Below are 21,622 nucleotides of genomic sequence, written 5' to 3' on the forward strand. Positions count from 1 at the left end.
TCCTGACACTCTTGCTTCATTCTTGTTTAGTGTGTTACTCATTTCTCTAATCCTCAAATTTTAGAAGGATAACTTTTAGGCTAAGTAATAGAATAAATGCCTCTTGCTTTCATAGATTACAAGGAAATGAGCTGTAGAAGATGCTCCCTGGTAGGAAGGCCCAGGAGGTGAACTAAGAGTCAGTAGGGTTAGGTGCCTGGCTAGCAATGTTTTTGGCCTCAACCCTGTAATCTTGAGATTGTTTCCAATGCCCTAGCTCCAACTGTGCACTGAGCAGAGTAAAATAGATTATCTCCTTCCTGGATACTCTGTTCATCTCCTCTCTATGTATAGAAGTGACTGGGCTATCACATGCTTCTACAGTTTCATTCCACGGAGCTGACTCAAAGACATTCCATTTCTTTGGCATTGTGGTGCTTCTGCCTATTCTCTTTTGGTTCTCCTGATCCCTGTGAAGTTAGCTCAAACTCAACGTACCATAACTCATAACGATCTTGTGTTTAAGGATCTTGTTAGGAGAGCTTGCGTCACGGATGCCACTTACCTTAGTGTAAACATGTGTTCACCTTCAGTGTGTCTATTGCAAGCAGCTTTAGAATGGCATTAAATCAGAAAGCAGGTTGTATTCCCTAAGCTTTGAAGCAGTCTGTTTATAGGAGCTTTTTTTTTTTTTTTTTTTTTTTTTTTTTTTTTTTTTTTTGGTCAATGAGTAAATCATCTCTGTCCTTCTGCCCTCAACTGCATCTGGGAAATCTTTGACTCTGTGGGATGGACTTCATTAGTTGGTCAGTCACTCTCAGTCACTTAGAGATTGAGAGTGTATCTCTTCCCTGCTTTTTTTCCCCCTGGTATGTTTGGTGAGCTTATTGGCCTCCTAGCTTTTATTGCCCGTCACTGGGTTAGCCCTTGTCACAGGATTATTATATGAACCCTGGGTGACTTCTGACTGGGCAAGCGCCTTAGATTTACATTTTTGCATTCCAAAGTCAAGCATATAAATGACTAATGGAACCCCAGAGTCACTGGATATTTATATATCTATTTTGAAATTTACATTTTCTCCTTTCTGATGACGAGGTTTGCTGCTTCCAGGGTCGTAGTTGATGGACTAAGAGCACCAACAATGACATAAAGCAATCATCAAGGGAACGAGCTTCCCAGCCTCCATGGCACGCTATGATGTGCTGCCAGTTATTCTGCAGCCATCCCTCATCTCCTTGACCCTCTCCCTGTTTCTCTTTTATGATGTTCAATACATTTTACATGCTTCAATTTACCTCATCCACCAACCTAATACTGTTGGAATTAAATGCCTCCTCTTTAGCTCTCAACAGTGGAAACTTTCTTTTTCCACATCCAAGTTATTCATAAAGGACACCCATGACTGTGATGAAAAGTGGCTGGTGGGTCATACATGGGTGGAAGTTGCAAATTTGCTGGTGCATATTGGTGAATGGGATAAGTAGGTTATTGAGCTTCTTGGCTGCATGATATAGTGACAGAGAAGAGAATATCTTTAGACAGGCATTAAGTAATCTTGGATAAATAGGTTGTGTAAGATTATACCCACACTCAAAGGTCCTCTGCTCCTGAGGACTCTTCATGGTATGTAGTAAATGCAATGAAAGTATTCATTAAAATGTTAGAAACATTTCTTACACATTTACATAAGCTAGATTCTTTTTTTTTAAAGCTCATAGTTTTTTTTTTTCTAAATCTGATCATAAAATTAGATATAGAAGTTAAGTATTTCCTGATAGCCTCAAGATCACCTCAGCAATAAGAGATGGGAATAGGATTTTTTTTAAATAACCAATACAAGCATTTATTTAATAATGCTGAGAAATACTTAGTATTAACACAATCAAGCCATGGTGGATAAATTATTTACCTTGACTTTACCTAAGTCCTCAGTTGTAAACAAAGTGGAGTTACAGGTAAAGGAAACTGCCCAGCCCCGGTAATAGGAGTAACAGGATGGTTAACACTGGCTGGCTAAGCCTGGAAAGGACGGTGCTTAAATATGTAACTTTTAAATTTTATTTTATGAGGATGGTTGTTTTGCCTGCATCATGTATATCTGCATCATGTGTGTGTGCTGGGACCCAAATGACCAGATGAGGGCATTGGATCCCCCTGGAGCTGGAGTTAGAGACTGCACCATGTGGGTGCTGGGAACTGCATGCCATCTGGACGAACCACCAATGCTCTTAACTATTGAGCCATCCCTCAAGCCCTTAAAATACATAGTCTAAACAAACAAACAAACAAACAAAAAGTCACAAAAGCTTAGGATTCTTAGCTGTCAAGGCTCTGCCCTTGACCTTGGACCCTCATGTTGCCTGTCATGCTCTCCTTGGGTAGTAATGAAGGCAACAGTTGCAATACTTGTTAATAGGAGTTAACCTAAACATTAAACATGTGTAAGATGATTCTGGGACGGTTATTACCTTCTGAGAGGAACTGTGGTGAAGCAGAGGGGGAGAAGTGGGAGTATGCTTTCTCACTAAATCTCTGGTGTTTTCTCAATTTTCTATCACATGATGCCTAATTTACTTAACATTCTCTGGGGGAAAATATATAGAGGCTTGAGCCAGGCACCCTGACACATGCCTATTATAATGCCAGCATTCAGGAGGCTGAGGCAAGAGGACGTGTTTGAGGCCAACCGGGACTACATTGACACCTTGTCTCAAGAAACAAAACCCAAAAGGTAGAGGCTCATTCTTGGAAGGACAAGCTGTAATGGAGGTTCTTTAGGAAACTGTCCTGCTGTATGCACGTTCCTTGAGGCTGCTACATGAATGAGTATATAGTGTAAACAAACCAAAGGGCTACAGAGACTTTCCTAGAATCTTCTCATGTCTACCAGGCAAAGCCGTTGGAGAATCGTACTTGTATACTGAGGTCACCGGCCAGTGCTTATTTGCTTGGAGAACCAGGAGGGTAAACTCCTGAATCCAGCATGGCTCTCCTTCGAGCTGTTTCCTTGGCCACACTGTGGTTTTGCTGCCTTAGACGTTCCTGTGCATTATGTAAAATATTGTTGACAAAGACATCTCGTTGCCTGGCATTAGCACCTTCTTAACATAGCGGTCCAGATCCAGGGCGACCTTCTGATCCTCATTGATCTGGCATAGTTCTGTAGCTAGGTTGTCATTTTGTTCCCGGAGCTTTACTTGGCTTTCTCTGACCTCGTGTATGTGAGAGTCGAGCTGCTGCATAGCAGGTCGCAGGAACTCCAGGAGGCCCTCAGCAAAGAGGTCACGGCCTGTGGGCCCCACCACTGGGGTTCTGGCCCCTGACACAGCGAAACCAGCTGCGGCCATTGCTGGGACTAGGATCTTATTCTTCCTGTGCATGGTCTTAAGGGAGATCTAGAAACAGTGACCTCCAGGTGAATAGTAGTAAGTTTCCCACTCATCCTAGTCACTTATCAACTTCTTACATTTTCCTTCCACATTAGCATTCACAGAAAATCTCTTGTGTTCAGATTCTATTATAGACTCAGAGTACGTACCCAGTAGTGAAGAGGACCAGTGACCCCTGTTCTCATCCCATTAATACTGAGTAAATTCAGTAAGGCAGTAAGCATGAAAGCAGGTATACAATATGCTTTCTAACATTGACTAACATCTCACATGAACGGAAGTATAACTATGTGGTAGAAAGTATCTACCTGAGGGGAGAGGCTCTTCCACCTGGGATGATCACCCATGTAGGGATACATACACACACATATAAATACATACATACATGCAGGCATACATTATATACTTAGAAGAAAGGCTTCTCTTACAAGGGCATTTGAGCAGGAACCTAAATGATTAAGTTAAGCTGAGAACTAAGTCTCTCTGAGTAGAACACAGGCAAAGAAAACTCTGGCACAAAAGTCCAAGTCAGAAGTCAGTATCTTTTATGGGAAAGCAAGATCAGTGTGGCCCAAATGTAGTTCACCATAGAAAGGTGGGGTTTGGAAGCTAAGCTATCTTGTATTTTTGTTTGTCTAGTCTTATTAGTATTTTCTTGTTTTCAACTCATTCCTGTGTTTGCAGCATCTTGGTTTTCCTTCTGCCAGGGCTGCGACCTTACCTCATAACGAACACTTTAATCTCCTCCATGATCCATTACACCATGCATTGTCCCAGCTGAGGCAGCGTCAGAGAGAAACAAACAAACAGCAGAGGAAAGTTCCAGTGAGAATAGTTCAGAAAGCCTTCATGTCTTAGGATAGAAGCTCTTAAACAAACGCCACTCTGCATCCAGTCCACTGGGTAAGGTAGAGAGTAGGGAGTAGTCACTAAATGTTTTTCACTGACGCCATGATGTCACCTAAAAGTTGTGTGACTTAACAGAGGCTATTTAATTGTCCTGTTTAATCAATGGCAAGGGCACCATCAGTAACAATTATTACTTGTATTGATTTGGTAAGTGCAGTGAGAATAGTCACAACAGCAGCTGTTAGCTGTGGCCCCACCATGGACTCTCTTGGCGAAATTTAAAACAAGTTTTTGAACAGTCTTCCTACATATCTACAGGCAACTAAAGATTTTTTTTTCCTTATAAAATATCTGCCCTAAAAACCAAACCAAAGCAAAATAATAAATTCCAGTTTTTTGTTCAGAATAAATGTTTTAACTGCGGTAGCAAGGGCATGCTCTTTGTAGTTAGTGATTAAATATGTATTTTCTCTCGTTTAGCTGTATTGATTATCCATACTGCTTTCCTATGATCTCATTTTAACAATAACTGTAGGTTCAATAGATACAAAGGAGACCTAGATGTCCCATAGTGGAGAGTATGCTCCCAGGTGGATGCTGGGAAACCGAAAGGGAGGCCTGAGTAAAGTCGTCAGAGATGGGAACCTGTCTTTACCTCATGGAATTACTATTTTTCATCTCATTTGCAGTTCAATACCTACCTTGGGGTGGAAGTTCCAAAGCCCTACAAGACTTCACTTTAGCTTCCGACTAATTAATTTTGGATACCTGCAGCCAAGGGAGAGAGTTGCACACTAAATTGTATAAGGAAAGTAAATTAAATTAAAGATGTTCAATGTTAAATTAAGGATGCTTGACAAAGTGATTGACACATTTGAACCTTTCCTGGTCCTTGGTACTTTGTTGAATTTTATGTTTGTGATATTTATGCTTGAAGACTGTGGACTTAACTTTGGAACCTGATACTTCACTGGCATTTTTAGTTATTTCTACCTACCACCATACTAGTTAAGAAGTGACTAATAACTTATTCTCATGTCTGACACTTAACAACTTATAACAAACAAGGATGCCCCACAAATGACTAATGTGCCCAATGTTAGGTAGGATCACCTAAAAGATCCCCATCGGCAGCACCTCGGACTTGATTTTAGTTACAGCATCATTTTCACAATGTCCATGACAATGACCTTCTCTCTTCTTAGGTCATAATTATCTAGTGTTTATTCAGCATGAAATATTAATGTGAGTTCAGAGCACCCTTTAATAACTGCATCTCTATTCTTAAATTTTTATTCAGTTCCTACTGAAGCAATATGACATTAAAAAATAAATAAATAAAACAAGCCCAAAACTCATATGTTAGTATCGACCTGTTTATAGACCACCTGCTTTTGTATGGTTGTCAGCATCCTAAGAATTCTAGTGTCTTGTGAGGGTTTTAGTTTTAATCAGTAAGGGGTGAATATATATCATAGTCACTTAATGCCATCATGCAGAAGTTAAAGCTGTAATTCAATTAAACACATCCGTGGGAGCCCTTCTCTTATTAAAGTTGTCGGTGGACTCATCCTATAAAGCTATTGTGATCCCTGCTCCCATTGCTTGAGCTGATGCAGCATTGCCATTTGGTTGGTAAGCTCCTGTCTTCCCTTTCCGGTTTGATGTTTTCTACCAGATCTACACACTTGCTATGTTGTCTGTCTTCTCTTTGTTCATGTTTGAGCATTGAGAATGAGCTTTTCATCATCTTTCTCTTTGTGGCTGACACACGTCCTTTATGCTCCAAGTTTTGGCCTGAGAAGAAGTAAGTGTTGCACGTCTTATCTTGGTGTGGGGAGGAGGCTGGTTCATCTCAAAAGGGTTGTGATCTTTAGGAAACATTGCTGCCTTCTTCTTCTTCTTCTTCTTCTTCTTCTTCTTCTTCTTCTTCTTCTTCTTCTTCTTCTTCTTCTTCTTCTTCTTCTTCTTCTTCTTCTTTCTTCTTCTTCTTCTTCTTCCTCTCTCTCTCTCCCTCTCTCTCTCTGCCCCCTCTCTCTCCCTCTCTCTCTCTCTCTTCCCCTTTCCCTCTCTCTCTCCCTCTCTCATCTGATGTTCTTCAGAAGTATATCCAGGCTTTATTTTTGTGTTTTGAATTATTGTTCAAACTCCATGTGTAGTCCTGGAATCATTGTGTCCATTAGTGAGTCTATCCCCTTCTTAATCTCCTGGATCTGGACTATTTTTCCCCTGGAATTACTTGTTACTTAGAAGAACTAGAAGATAAGACTATTTACCTAGAGTTTACCTCCTTCTGGATTTAGGGCTAGTCGTGAGAAACGTGAGGGTTTTGTGATATCTCCGTGTAATGCCTGATGATCTACGGTATTGTTTAGACATGAACCATGCTGTCCTTCAGATAACCCCAGAACCTTTTGTCTCTTTTGTCAAATTTCAGTTTCTAAATTTTGTCACATTCACTTTTCTCCCTTAGAATAGATGATTTCTATTCTGTTATTGGGGAGGGATGTTATTTTTAATTTTATTTTGAGTAAGTGGAATATATTCTATGTCAGGCTCATTTTAGATATTTAAGCAATTTTAAGAGTGAATAATAAAATATGTGACTTGCTATGCTTGTCAAATATGCAGCCTCATGCTTTATTCAGAGCTCTCTTATGGATGTTTTAGGACTCAGGAAAAGTCCTTGACCTTGTGTGATTTGTTCCTGTTCTTTCAGTTTTTTTATAAAGATTATCTACTATTTTTAATTATGTGTGTGTGCATGTGAGTACAGGTGCTTACAGAGGCTGTCACTGACAGATCCCGTGGAGCTGGAGTTACAGGCCATCGTGAGCCATGCAATTCGGGTCCTGAGGACAGATCTCTCGTCCCCTGGAAGAGCAGCTCATGCTCTTAGCCACAAAGCTGTTTCTCTAGCCCATGACTGTTTCTTGAGCATCCTGTCTGACGGTCATCTCTGCCTATCTGAAGATGAGCAGCACTTACCACACCATTCCGAGCCCTTTGTGCCAGTAGTAACTGTGAGCCACTGCTGTGCATGTGCCTCCTCTCTTCAGCTGGAACAATGGCTCTTTGAATGGAGAGATCCATGAGGCTTTTGGGTTCTTTTAGATTGCACCTGAGATGAGAACTCAGTGAGCAATCTGGAATGTTTATTTGTGCATGTGTGAATCACCCAAATTGTAACAGGCATCTTTCCTGAAATCATGGGAAATATGTTCCTTAAAAAAGTGAAGTTCTAAACGTCTGGCAATTAATGAATGGAATACCATAAAAATGTAATGGAGCAATGACCATGAAGATACTTTATAAATTATTACATGCTTAGTACATATTGGACTATGGTTGAATTATCTCACATTTCACCTGCTTGCTTCTAATTGTCACTGGTCAGTTGAGGAGGCAGGCTTTCTTCATTGTTTCTTTGTTCTCTGGTTTCATCCTGACCTTGACTCTGGAGCAGTGACCCTCAGCTAGATAACCTGACATTCAGCAGTGAGTCACCCTCGGCTATTACCTGCATTTGTCAGGGATGCTCACGCAGCATGTGTGCAATTCGCCCATGTTCCTCAGCCACTGTCTCTGTGATGAAACATCTTCTGTTCCAGAAATCTTGAATCTAATTTGACAAAAGCACACTACGAAGCCCCTTCTGTCTTTTTCCCTCCTCCCAACTGCCAATAACGTCTGCTGCAGACTTGAACTCACAAGCTAATTGAACTTCCCTGCAATCTTTTGCATAACCTCTTCCCATAGAGACTTGGTGCCGTTATTAGATACACTCTCAGAAGCTACCTCACTGACCAGAGATGGGTCACCCTGACAACAGAGTGGATCTGAACCAGTTTAGGGTTTATCAAATGGTGCTTTTCACATGGATTTATACTTTTTTATTTGATTTAATTGTAACATCCTTGAGGATAGGAAAAAATTATTAAAAATATTCTAGAAAAAAAACATAGACTGTCTGGAACTGGAGCAATAACTAAGGAGAGAAACCTGGGAATAAAAAGTGCAAATCAGAGATAGTAACTGCACACTTCTGTGTCTGAGTGTGCCAGCCTCCAGTCGGACCAATTATAACTATATGTCCTTGGATAAGTGACTTAACCTTTCTAGGTCACATCTGTAATTCAGAGATAATAAGAATATTTGCCTCCTATGGATGTTGATAACAAATGTAAAGTGTTTGTAGCAGTGCCTGCAGCATAACAGAGGCAAAAAAAAAAAAAAACCCAAAAAAAAAAAAAACCGAAACAAAACAAACAACAAAAAAAACTGTGTATCTACTATCATCAACACCATGGCCCTATTAGTTCTTTCATACAACATCAGCAAGATAGGCAAAAGGCAAGAGAATACACTATAAACATCAGGTGGCATGTATGTAGATTTACTCTACCAAAGTATATGTAGGCCAGGGGCTAGAAAAATATCAAGTACCCCTCGTGTGCATTGTTTTAAAATGTTATATGTGTTATATACTATTGATGACACCCTGAACTAGGGATCACTTCTGTGGTATGCCATAGACACTGAAATAGGCATTGAACAATGAAGCAATCAACCCAGAGGTCATAGTTAGTTACTTAAGATATGGATCTAACCAATCTGCATGCTTCACACACGGTGGATGTGTGTGCTTCAGGAGAAGAAGGGCTTCTGATGATCTAAAGTCATTTATCCAAAAAAATTCAATGAATATTTAGGGAATATCTTTGCATTTAAGATCCTTGACAAAGAGAAAATTTTGAAAATGTTTTTTGTCAAAAAGAAAATTGCATGAGGGCACATGCAGTCCAGTCCTGGGCCTGAGAACAGTGCCAATGATCACGCTGAAGGTACAAGTGTTAACCAGGAAAAGTGAAGTGCTTGTGGGACATGTGAGGGATGGATTTAGAGAGCCATGGGAAGATATTCAGGTGTTTGGGGACTTTATAATTTAGTGACTTTGAGCAAGCTGGCCCAGCTTGATGTGGGAGGCTTCGTGTCTACAGTGGTCAAATGAAGGTTTCTGCAGGATCTCAGCTACATACCTTTAATGTTCTGAAACTCAAACACCTTGCGTTGTTCACCCCCATACTTGCATTTATCAGTGCCATTTATTTAAGATTTGTTTTCTATTTTGTGTTTGCACATTGGTCATTCATTCATTTAGCCTGACTATTCATGCTGTCCTGTGAGTTTTCCGTGTGGTTTGTTTCCTCAGTTAAACTTTGGTCTAGCTGGGGGATGTATTTAACATCCAGGACTTCTCAGCTTTCGGAGTGTCCTAAATGGAATGGCCTACAATCAATGCTGTTCAGACACATGATAATGATGCAACAATATTTAAAGCCACCAAGAGTTGAATGTGGCATTCATGAATACTGCATAAGATCCTCCTTCAGAAGCTTTTATAGAGATCCTGTCCTTTTTGTAAGGTACTGGGATTTGTAGTTAGAAAGCTAAAAATGAGTCTGATAACTCCAGTCTTCAAGAAGCTTACCAAAAGGACCTTCCACACAACCATCCTAGCATTCAGGACTAACTAATAGAGTCCTTTCCTACAGACCTTCAATCTCATGACAACACCCCCACCCTGTGGTTGCCTGCTATCTCCTTGAAGAGTTCACGGACTCCGAACTCACTACTGCCCTTTCTGGCCAAGGTAACATCATGGCCACTCAAATTCTAGGTGGAGGGATATGTCCTAATGAAGAGCCATAGTCTCTTATACTGTCAAGGAGCCATGGAGACCATCTTCAAGCTAGAAAGTTGAAAGATGATGGGAAGTGGACTAGAAATGTAAAGTTCCTTTGTTGGCTCAGAGTCATGGCAACATAAAGGCAAAGGGCATGCTGTGAGACTATCTCATGTAACAGTGGCAGGCTGGAGACAAGGTCAAAGGACCTGTTAGAGACAGACAGGAGCAATGATTTGGAAGACCTTGAATGCTCTCCACATGTCAGGTAAGGGGATGGCCCTTATGAAAGTCATAATTCTACCTCTCACAAGTAGTTGGCTGAGTAAATCCCTATCTGTAATCAAATCTGCCATGTGTCCCTGTACCCATAGCCCATAACTCAACTGGACAATTACCCCTACACCCCCCCACACATACATCCCTCCCCCCCCCCCCCACACACACACCATGGTTTTCCTTCAGTTCAAAGACACATGGTTGGACGAGGAATTATTATAGGGCCCTCTGCTGGCCTGATTTTCCAAGCAGATCTGGTTCATGGGCATCACAGCTCTGTGGGGAAGCTATGTCCGTCTGCCTTACCTGACAAAGCCTCTGAGTGCTGCTTACACTGCTGGACATGTGCCAAGTGGTGTACCACCTCAGAGAGAGAGGGAGGGAGAGGGGGGAGAGAGGGGGAAGAGAGGGAGAGAGAGAGAGAGAGGGAGAGAGAGAAGGAGAGAGAGAGAGAGAGAGAGAGAGAGGGGGAGAGAGAGAGAGAGAGAGAGAGAGAGAGAGAGAGAGAGAGCTGATTTGGGGTTGGGACAGGTGTGGGTCAGTGATAAACAGGTCTTTGCCCATGATTTTGTCTCTCCCTATGATACTGAACCCATCACTAGCAAAGAAATTTAATGCAATGATTTCTCCAAAAGCCATCGAACCCCATTGTAGCCCTGCCTGAACATATAAATATACCCTTCCTGAGGACATATTTGCATTTTTGGGTGAAAGAAATCCATATATATGGCAAAGATGTCTCTGTAATTATAGAAAGTTTATTTCTGTCCCCAGATGTCAGCAATCAAATTCCCCATAAATATATTTTGTGTAAATCTGTCGGCAGCTGGTCTCCATTCAGTTTTCTGGAGATATTAGCCTGTCTTTGAGTTTATGACAAAGTTAAAAATTATTCATTAAACTGACCTGCAGTATATTCAGTAACTGGAAAATTGCCTTGCCGTTCTATTTGGTTTGTAGATGTGATCACAAGTAAATTTTTAACTTAATTAATTGGCCGTTTCTGTTGACAAGAAATTTATGTGGTAATAATTTGCTCGAAATAGATGCCGACTGTAGGAAATGAGATATCCATCATGGGCTTGTGTTCCAGCAGCTGCACAGTGGCTATTATGAAAGTATTTCAGCCTGCGTCGACCCCAGTGTTTGTGCAGTCAAGATTATATATACCCACGATCCATGGCCTGCCAGAGAGGCGCTGGTGGAGGTCTATGATAACAAAGACTCCGTGATTTATGGCTTGCTGTGAAAGCAGAGCTTGATGAGATTAAACAATTTCATAGCACAAGTGTTTCTCAAGACCTGATTTGTAGTTGCAAGCTGATGGTAAATCACATTTATATATCTGCAAGCGTGCTCAGCAGAGGACTGCAATTACAGTTTAAGACAGCTACTTTTTATTTAATTTTTATCCTGGTTTTGTCTCTTTTATATCCCCCTTCGTCTGCAAACCGTTCACCTTCACAAGTCCTTTCGTGGTTAGGAGGCCAAAGATTGAAGTCAGTGATCTTCTTCTTGTCCTCTTGCCAGCTGGGAGGGAGGGGGGGTGGAGTTCTCAGAGCAGTGCGGACTGGCTCAAACTGGCTTTGACTGGTGTGAGCTCTTTGTTCTATTCTGTGTCCTGTTTGCCTTCCTCAGGGTGTATAGCAGACACTTGTGCTACTTGGCACACAGATGGAGGCCAGAAGCCGTCCTCATCCTGGTTGGGAGGGCATCATCTTGTACATGATGTCTGGGAAAGATGGGGATTGCTTTCATTTTGGAAGTCAGAGTGCAGTGTAGTAGGGGAATGAGGAAGCTCACAGCTGGCTCCCCTTGAATGTGACATTGGAACTGTGCTTTTCATGCAGACCCCTGAGGACTAAACTCTGGAACCAGTCCACTTAGTCACTTAGTGATCTAAAAAAAATGATCTACTGTGGCCTCATCTCTGTGCTAAGTAAGCAATAGGACAAACATCTCTGCCTTCCTCACAATACATGGGTGTGTGTGTGTGTGGCTAATAATAATAATGACAATGATAATAACATAGTCTTAAATGGTTGGTGCTTACATTACTGGAGGTTGGAAGGGAAGAAAACAGCATCACTCCTAGCTGAGGAGGCAGAGAGAATGAACAAGGCAGGGACTTACAAAGTAGATTGTAATTTAAGTAGTGGGAAGAGAGTTCTGGACATTGCAATGGTTTGTATAGTCGAAGACGTGGGCTCAACTATGATAATTGTATCACTGGATAATTGTAACAACGGTATAATAATAGCAGTACACATTTCCAGTACATCATCTTACTTACTCTTGGAAACCCAGACCTTGAACATTCTTGTGATCTTTGATTCTCGAATGTTTTGTTGTCTTTCACCATGGAATGGTGAAACGAGCAAGAAAGCATTGTGCCTCTAGGCCATCAGTCAAAGCTCGAAGAGCTCTGGCTGTTCACATGGGCCTGGTATAAACACAGTCACTGGGTAGAGGGACTCAGAGAAAGTCACAGGGACAGGAGGTGATGCGATGAAGAGGGCTGAGATGGGAGTGCACTTTGATGATGGAAAGAAAGAAATGCAGGAGAGACAGGGCAGGGGCAACTCCAAGCATTTCTACTCCTCACAGCATCCAAAAGAAGCAGCTTGATTTCACCTACCAGGACCTGTTTACAAATGGCTAACATTCAAACAGTAAGTCTGTGCTCTTTTAAGACACAGAAGCCATGGCAGTGTGTACAGAAAACCTATACAAGAGCTAGCACATTTTACTGGGCTCCACATTGAGTCTGTAACTGATTTTAGTAGGATAGTGAAGGAGGTGTTTTTGATTTCTGTATTTTCCCAATTCTGTACTAGTTGCAAGGCTGGTAGTATTTCTGCCTATTTTGCTCACAAACCTCTAGTGCCTAGGACAAAACACAAGATGTACTCACATCCATTAGATACGAGTTCGGGGATTAAGTGAATGATTTCATTCTGTCTGTGGAATATGGTTGGCCATTCTCTTCAGGATTCAGCTTCTCCCAAGCCAGACTGCTTATGTCTGAACTGGCCATTTATGAGACACAAAGGAAGAAATGCCTCTCCATTTCTTATGGTCTAAAAACTTATAATATCTCAATGTAGTAAGGAGGTCATTAAAGCCTGGACTGAGAACCTCTAATAGATGTATACTAATGTGTGGCTAATTGTGGTATGTGTATACACATATGCATACATACATGTATGTTTTCATAGATTATATTTTGTCTTGGCAACAAGAAAGTGGGTGAATTTTATACAGAACTTTACCCCATGTTCGTTTTGTCTTATATTTTTTATAAAGTGTTTTCTTTCTTAAATCCCCATCCTTTCTAGATATTTTTTTCAAAAAGATTTCTTTATTTTTATTTTGTGTGTATGAGTGTTTTGCTTGCATTATGTATGTACACCATGTGTGTGCCTGGTGCCCATGGAAGCCAGAAGAGGGCATTGGATACCTTGAGCTGTTTTGGCAGATGGTGGTAAGCCCTTGGTAGGTGCTTGGACCTAAGGACAGTTCCTCTACAAGAACAGCCAGTGCCCTGAACCACTGAGCTATCTCTCCAGGCCCATCCATGGTATTTTCTACCTATTTGTTATTCTAGGTTTTGTGCCCCTGGAGTCTTTTAGCTGGGTGCCTTCAAGCCCAGGCTTCTTCATCAAGACAGCACAGATGCTAAACTGACCAATGAAGTTCTTTATTGGGGAACAAGCCAATCCTCTATCTTTGGCCAGGCTTCCAGAAACCTGCTTGAAAAATCTGGGGAAAGCAAGAGAGCTGTTTCTCCCTCTAGGGTACTAGTGTATTAGCCTCCCAATAAAAGTTAATTGAATTTAATTTTATGTTTTAAGTGTGATGCATTTTAAAGTTCTCCCCAGTGCTAGAGTCCCCATTGAAAAAGCAGTAAATTCATATTATTAAACCACCAAATGTAATTCAGCTCAAATAAGCATATTTGGCAATCTTTATTCTGGGTGTGTGGGACTGACCTTGCCTTGAAACTAAATCACTCCATCCCAGACAAAGTCTGTTTGGAGTTAATTGAGGAAGCAGTGGAGAAGTGCAGTGGGTCACTCGGAGCTTTTTATTCTTTTTCTGGCTCTCACTCAAAGACTTGCCATGGTATACGTTTTCTAATGCCAGGGCCTCCATCCTTTTATAAACACCAATAGTTACCGCAGTGTGGGAGGTGATAAAGTGATGTAGGTCTTCCCTCTGGAGACTGCTCATCAGATGACCTGCTCTTCCAGCTCATTTTAATAGGGATAATTTGTTGCTGGAACATTACAGAGTAGCCTGTGGTAGGAGAAAGCACACTCGGCTGGAACTCAGACAACCTGAATAGTGAACCCAGCCCATCTATTAACCAGTAGAGTGACCTCAGGGTTGGAAGAGAACATCACTTCTATAAACTAGATGCTAAGAGGTTCAAACATTCAATTTAGGTTTCTTGACCACGTTGTAGAATGACCAGAGGGAGGATGGGTTAGGTGGTGATTCAAGGTCAAACTGGACAGAGCTTCAGGCTCTCAGACTTTTTGTGCCTTTGTGCCAAGTGGTTTTCACTACTCCAGTGGAAACCAACCCTCAAAGGCTGTTAGGAGTTCAGAATTCCCTGTTTATGTGTCTGAGACACCTGGGGCACACTCTTCCATATTGTCATGATATAGATGATGCATCAAGTGACAGCAATCTAATCTTTCCATCTTAAGAGAGTAGAAATGTCTTAGGGGATTTATCGGGGTTTTTACCTTTTATTCCCCTCCCCCTGCCCACCAAAATATGTCTATCCAAATCCATGTTGCCCAGCTTCTAATACCACAGCAGCATTTTGCTCCTTCATGTGAAGACATTATCATGGTGATAGATGACTGATCTGGCATCTTCTTTTCCAAAGTGACCAATGTGTTACATACATGAAACAGTGCTACTAGCATGTTATTCTGTTATCAGTGGCAGAGCACAAAGTTACAGATGCCTTGGATCATGATGGAGTTCATCCCATTTAAGCCACTGCAAATGTTAAATGCAAGTTTAAAAGAAAACCCACTCAACACACTGAGTCGACAGAACCTCATAGCACCTCACAGCCTAGCTTTAAATGTGTTTAGAACACCCAGTGTAGCCTATAGTTGGGCAGAATCAGTGACCCCAAAGTTTGCTTTGTGACAAAATTATTGCATAACTCATGGCATTCCTGAATAACTGTATCTACAACATCCTGACAGAAGCATGCCAGATGCTCCTGCTCACCCCAGGCAGTATCACTGTCCCTGCCCAACATCAGAAGAGACCATTGCACCAGTGAGACCGGATTGAAGTTCAAAGTTTCGCTTCTGTTCAATGCATGTGGCTCTTGTGCCACTGTGAAGTCCAACACTCCTAAGTTTAATGGAGTGTCTTGGAGATTGTCCATAGTTCTCATACCTAACCTGGTGTTTTGGATTTATATTGGATGGGAATCTTTTGGGGGAGGAAAATGCTGATGGACCATCTGCAGTGTCTTCTTCCCCTTGCCAAAGGGATTGCCTTCCCCTGGGAGCCTCTGTTTTACTTATCTGAGCATTTCCCAGTGGATCCAGTTGTATGTTCTGCCCCCTTTCATCCAGATGCTTCTTGCCTTATAATTTGCATGTATCATATTAATCTCTGAATTGAAGCTGAACATGCTCTTCAAAACCTCTAACTTACCAAACCTCATAGCTCAACATCACCTACCTTAAACCTCCCCAGAACACTCCTGTATTTGAGCATTATCATTCAAAGTGAAGGCTATTTTCTAATTAAATGTTGGCTACCTCATATATTTTGATGACAGATGTAATGAAAGTTAAAAATAGCATAGTTGTGTGGATATACTTCTATATCACCATAAAGAGGGTCCATGGCAAACCATCTTAAGTCTGAGTCTATATTTATTCTTATCTGTTTCCATCACAGGTGGCAGTAGACTACTTTTGTATGTGTCTGTGTGTATATGTCTACTCATGTATGTGGAGGAAAGATGATCAATGACCGTGGGTGCCATTCACCTGGCCATTTTGAGTCAGGGTCTCTCTTTATCAAGTGGGCTGGACTAACAGACAGGTCAGCGTTAAGGATCTGCCTTTCTCTGCTCCCCCAGCACTGAGATTACAATTGCACACTGTCCTTCTTGGCTTGTTTTGTTTTCTTTTTTAAGTGAGTGTATAGATCCAACACCCGTCCTCGTGCTTGCAAGTTAACACTTCACTGACTGACCAATCTTCCCAACCTCTCAGATGCCGTTTGATCGTCCATTTCTGTCTCTATGCTGTCTGTCCAAATGTATCCCATTCGTAAAGGGTCAGACCAGCTTCCATCCTCACGGGTGGCTTGGCTCAGCCACTCCCAATTTCACCAAGGTCTTGTTCTGAATTCCGGTCTACCACTGTTGGGACCAACAATGCTTGTGCTATGTTCCATGGTGTCCCCTGCTATACTTTAGTGATCTGTGTGTCTCCAGCTATCCTATTTATTTGTAAGTTCTCTGAGGATAGGGATTCTGCAGTTCTGCAGTGGCACGGACTTAAAGTGATATCATTATTTTGTAGTAGAATGTTAATTGTGCCAGCCTGCCCTCATTTAGAAGGGCAACACACTTTTAGTATGTAGAAACCAGGCAGGTGTGTTTCCTTTGCTGCTCTTTTTAAGAGTATTCATCAGGGAAATGCAAATCAAAACAACCCTGAGATTCCACCTCACACCAGTCAGAATGGCTAAGATCAAAAATTCAGGTGACAGCAGATGCTGGCGTGGATGTGGAGAAAGAGGAACACTCCTCCATTGTTGGTGGGATTGCAGGCTTGTATAACCACTCTGGAAATCAGTCTGGCGGTTCCTCAGAAAATTGGACATGGTACTACCGGAGGATCCAGCAATACCTCTCCTGGGCATATATCCAGAAGATGCCCCAACTGGTAAGAAGGACACATGCTCTACTATGTTCATAGCAGCCTTATTTATAATAGCCAGAAGCTGGAAAGAACCCAGATGCCCCTCAACAGAGGAATGGATACAGAAAATGTGGTACATCTACACAATGGAATACGACTCAGCTATCAAAAAGAATGAATTTATGAAATTCCTAGCCAAATGGATGGACCTGGAGGGCATCATCCTGAGTGAGGTAACACATTCACAAAGGAACTCACACAATATGTACTCACTGATAAGTGGATATTAGCCCCAAACCTAGGATTCCCAAGATATAAGATACAATTTGCTAAACACATGAAACTCAAGAAGAATGAAGACTGAAGTGTGGACACTATGCCCCTCCTTAGAATTGGGAACAAAACACCCATGGAAGGAGTTACAGAGACAAAGTTTGGAGCTGAGATGAAAGGATGGACCATGTAGAGACTGCCATATCCAAAGATCCACCCCATAATCAGCATCCAAACGCTGACACCATTGCATACACTAGCAAGATTTTATCGAAAGGACCCAGATGTAGCTGTCTCTTGTGAGACTATGCCGGGGCCTAGCAAACACAGAAGTGGATGCTCACAGTCAGCTAATGGATGGATCACAGGGCTCCCAATGGAGGAGCTAGAGAAAGAACCCAAGGAGCTAAAGGGATCTGCAACCCTATAGGTGGAACAACATTATGAACTAACCAGTACCCCGGAGCTCTTGACTCTAGCTGCATATGTATCAAAAGATAGCCTAGTCGGCCATCACTGGAAAGAGAGGCCCATTGGACACGCAAACTTTATATGCCCCAGTACAGGGTAACGCCAGGGCCAAAAAGGGGGAGTGGGTGGGTAGGGGAGTGGGGGTGGGTGGGTATGGGGGACTTTTGGTATAGCATTGGAAATGTAAATGAGCTAAATACCTAATAAAAAATGGGAAAAAAAAAGAGTATTCCCACCTGGCAGTGGTGGCACATGCCTTTAATCCCAGCAATTGGGAGGTAGAGGCAGGCAGATTTCTGAGTTCAAGGCCAGCCTGGTCTACAAAGTGAGTTCCAGGACAGCCAGGGCTGCACAGAGAAACCCTGTCTCAAAAAAAACAAAACAAACAAAAACAAACAAACAAACAAAACAAAACAAACAAACAAAAAAGAGTATTCCCAGACATATACTATTGATACCCTTGTTGATTCATTTCCAAGGAAGGAAAAACTGCCTACCAGCTCTAAGCTCTATGTCTTCTTAAAACAAAATAACAACATCAACAAAAATACAAAACCAAAAGAAAAAAAATAAATAAAATGAAAACAAAACAAAACAAAACAAAAAACCAACAGCAACAAAAATAAAACTATCAAATCAGTCAGGTTTCCCTAGGGGAGCTCAGGCCATGGGTAAAGTTGTCAGGTATAAACATGAAGTTTAATTTTGAGTCTCTTTGCTGTAGTAGGACAAGTGGTTTGGGATTAGTTTTGCATTATAAAAGTAAGACGAGCCAGCAAAGCACTAAATCGGGACTGGTTTATCCGGAGAGCTCATTTTCCCTGTACAGTTTTTTTTTTTTTTTTTTTTTTTTGGACAGGGGTGACACAACAAAATTTCAATCAATTTCCATTAATGTTGTAATTGGCCTCTATTAGTAATTGACGAGTTGAGCAGTGTCCAATCTCAGCATTAAAGGCACTGCTTTAATGTTCTTTGGGTATGGGAGAGCTGTTACTCTTCAGGAGATATTGTAAGCACAATCTAGAAACTAGCACGATAGAAACTGTAGCCTGCCCAGCAGCCACTGACTTTACTTCTTTGTAGGGACAGTGCCTTTTCCTGTCCAGTCACAGCACATGTGACTTCCTCATTATTCCTGCTAAGGCTGCCAAGTTTGGGAATACAGTGGTCAACTCTCCCAGTTTCCTAGAAGATCAGATAATGTCTGAGTTTGGGCTTGGTGACATAAACCTTTGACACAATTAACTCCATTTTGGTTTAATCTTCAGAAACCTTAGCCCAGAAGAGTAGACTGACTCTTAAATTTCACCCAATGGTGAAATTCTTTAATACATGTTTAAAATACTATAATAGGCAGCTGGAAAGATGATGGCTCAGTGGTTAAGAGTACTTGTTGCTCTTATAGAAAATGTGGGTATGGTTCACAGTACCCATGTGGCAACTAACAACTATCTATAACTCTAATTTCAGAGGATCTGACCCCTTTTTCTGGCTTCCATGGGAACTGTATAGAAGTAGTACACAATATACATGCTGGCAAAAACGGACCCACACTCATAAATCAAAAATAAACAAGTCTTTATAATTCCATGGCAAGGCTCATACCTCCAACTCCTGGTGTGACCTCAGTATGAGAAACTGTGGTTCACACTAGAGAATCTATGATGTAAGGACGCTTTCCCCTATATAGCTGGAAGAGAGATTCTTAGAAACCAAAAGGGATGTATTCATCCTGAACTAGTCATTCAGAACACATGATGGGACTCCAAGCCAAAGCAAATTAGATGAAGCTTTGGTCTCTGCCCAACATAATAAAAATTCCCTTGTAAAACACATTTCCTCCAGAAATGAGGCAATCATTGACATCTAATAAGGAGGGCATGCTGAGGGATTAAATAAATGAGTTACTTACTGATGACCTTGCCAGGTAAGATGGTAGCATAGTAGAGGTGGGATGCTGGTTTTGCCTGTGCTTGGACATATTCCCTGGGTGCTTTCTCTAAAAAGGTGCCTATGTGGCTGTGCCTATGTGGCTGAAGCAGAAGTTTCTGGGTTTGTTTTTAAACAGGTAATTTGGAGAAAAGTAACAAAAACTGAACATGAATTTCACTAAATTCTATTTCCAAGCTTTTACTGCGTACAGACAGGAAAAAAAAATGACGGTCTTTTCAATGGCCTAAGTTGTACCTGCAAGATCAGCAGAGTGGCGGAATTGGCCTCAGAGAATGAGAATTCTCATTGTTGTAGAACTATTTCTACCGTTTGGGTTTCCTTTCATTTTTCAATCCCATCCAACTCGATTGGTGTTATATTGTAGTCACAGAAAATTTTACGTCACATGGTAGTATAAGGAAGTGGATTACAAGTAGACCCTGAGCACTGTTGAGCTCAGCTGTGATGTGTTTGTTGTGCAAACATAAGGACCTGAGTTCAATCCCTAGGGCCTCAGGAAAATAGCCATGCATGACGGGGCTGAGTTGTAATCCCAGAATTGGGAGGGCAAAGCTGGATAGATCACTGGTGGCTCAGTGGCTTGTTAGCCTAGCCTACTTGGTGAGCTCTAGGCCAGAAATAGAGAGTCCATCTCAAAACCCAAAGTGGGAAATGACTCAGGGACATACCTAAGGTAGACTTCTGGACATCGACACACAAAGGACACACCCACACGTACATTCTAAGGATGTAAAGAAGTCTATATCTTCTCCCTATTTAAGAAGGTATTTGGACACACTCTGGGTAACTGTGATGTGGTGTTTACAATAGGACATGTTGCAACAAGTGTTGGACTTGACATAGATGCAGTATCAGGATACTGACAGAAAGCCCATGGCTAGTTCTCAGAAGTGCCTCATATCTGACGGCATAGAATAGACAAGCAGTTTTCTTGATAGATAAATTACTCCATAAGTAACCATTTAGATTCTGAAGATTTTGGAGCCTCTGGTGGTACCAGGTTACCTGTCTCATGTCTTAGATTTTCAAGAGTATCGAAGAGAAACAGGATCGCCAAGAAGGGGACATGGGGATTTTTTTCCAAATGGTGGTGGGGGCTATTGGGAGAACTGTGAAGGAAGTACTCACATCAGGTTCTTAACACTTCTTCTGATTTCTATACTTGTGTAGACCTTACAAATAAATTTGAAATCTTCAGGACAAAATCAAGTTGTAAGTAGTGCTAAGTCGGTACCTCTGTCCATATTCCTGCATACATTTCCTTGCTTGTGGCAGAGTTACTGGGACATGTAGCAGGATCATGTATATACCTGTGCAATATTTTGAATACTCTTCAAATTGTCAATTTCTTGTTATAATCTTCTTAATGGGCCTAATCCTTCAGCTGGCTTATAGATTTAAGTAGAGTACATTAGCTCTTAAAAACGTTTCCTTAAGTGCTTAGCTGAATCCCAGAATGAATTTGCTTCCTTGGTAAGGCTTAGTTGAAAAAACTAAGGTCTCCAATAAGACTGAGCTCTTATTGTTGAAGCAGTCTTGCTATGTAGCCCAGGCTGTCTTCAAAGTCACAGCCCACCCTCCTCATCCCCTTGACTCTAGATTACAGACAAAAGTCAGCATGCAAAACTGAAATATTCTTAAATGCTAACTTCTTTTTTTTTAATTTATTTTATTGGGTATTTATTTCATTTACATTTCCAATGCTATCCCAAAAGTCCCCCACCCGCTCCCCCACCCACTCCCCCACCCACCCACTCCCACTTCTTGGCCCTGTCGTTCCCCTGTACTGAGGCATATAAAGTTTGCACGACCAATGAGCC

General features: G+C 41.6%; 1 protein-coding gene, 1 long non-coding RNA gene and 1 pseudogene across 3 annotated transcripts in view; 1 reads left to right on the forward strand and 2 right to left on the reverse strand.

Moving 5' to 3' along the window:
• Lrmda (leucine rich melanocyte differentiation associated) overlaps positions 1-21,622 on the forward strand; it is a 1,036,590-nt gene that overhangs the window by 752,589 nt on the left and 262,379 nt on the right. The window lies entirely within an intron of this gene.
• The window catches only part of Gm30926, a 72,367-nt gene that overhangs the window by 43,095 nt on the left and 7,650 nt on the right, over positions 1-21,622 (reverse strand). The gene's annotated exons all lie outside the window — the stretch shown is intronic.
• Positions 2,908-3,343, reverse strand: Gm7473 (annotated as a pseudogene).

This window comes from Mus musculus, chromosome 14, assembly GCF_000001635.26.
Source record: "Mus musculus strain C57BL/6J chromosome 14, GRCm38.p6 C57BL/6J".
In the NCBI taxonomy this organism is placed as follows: domain Eukaryota; kingdom Metazoa; phylum Chordata; class Mammalia; order Rodentia; family Muridae; genus Mus; species Mus musculus.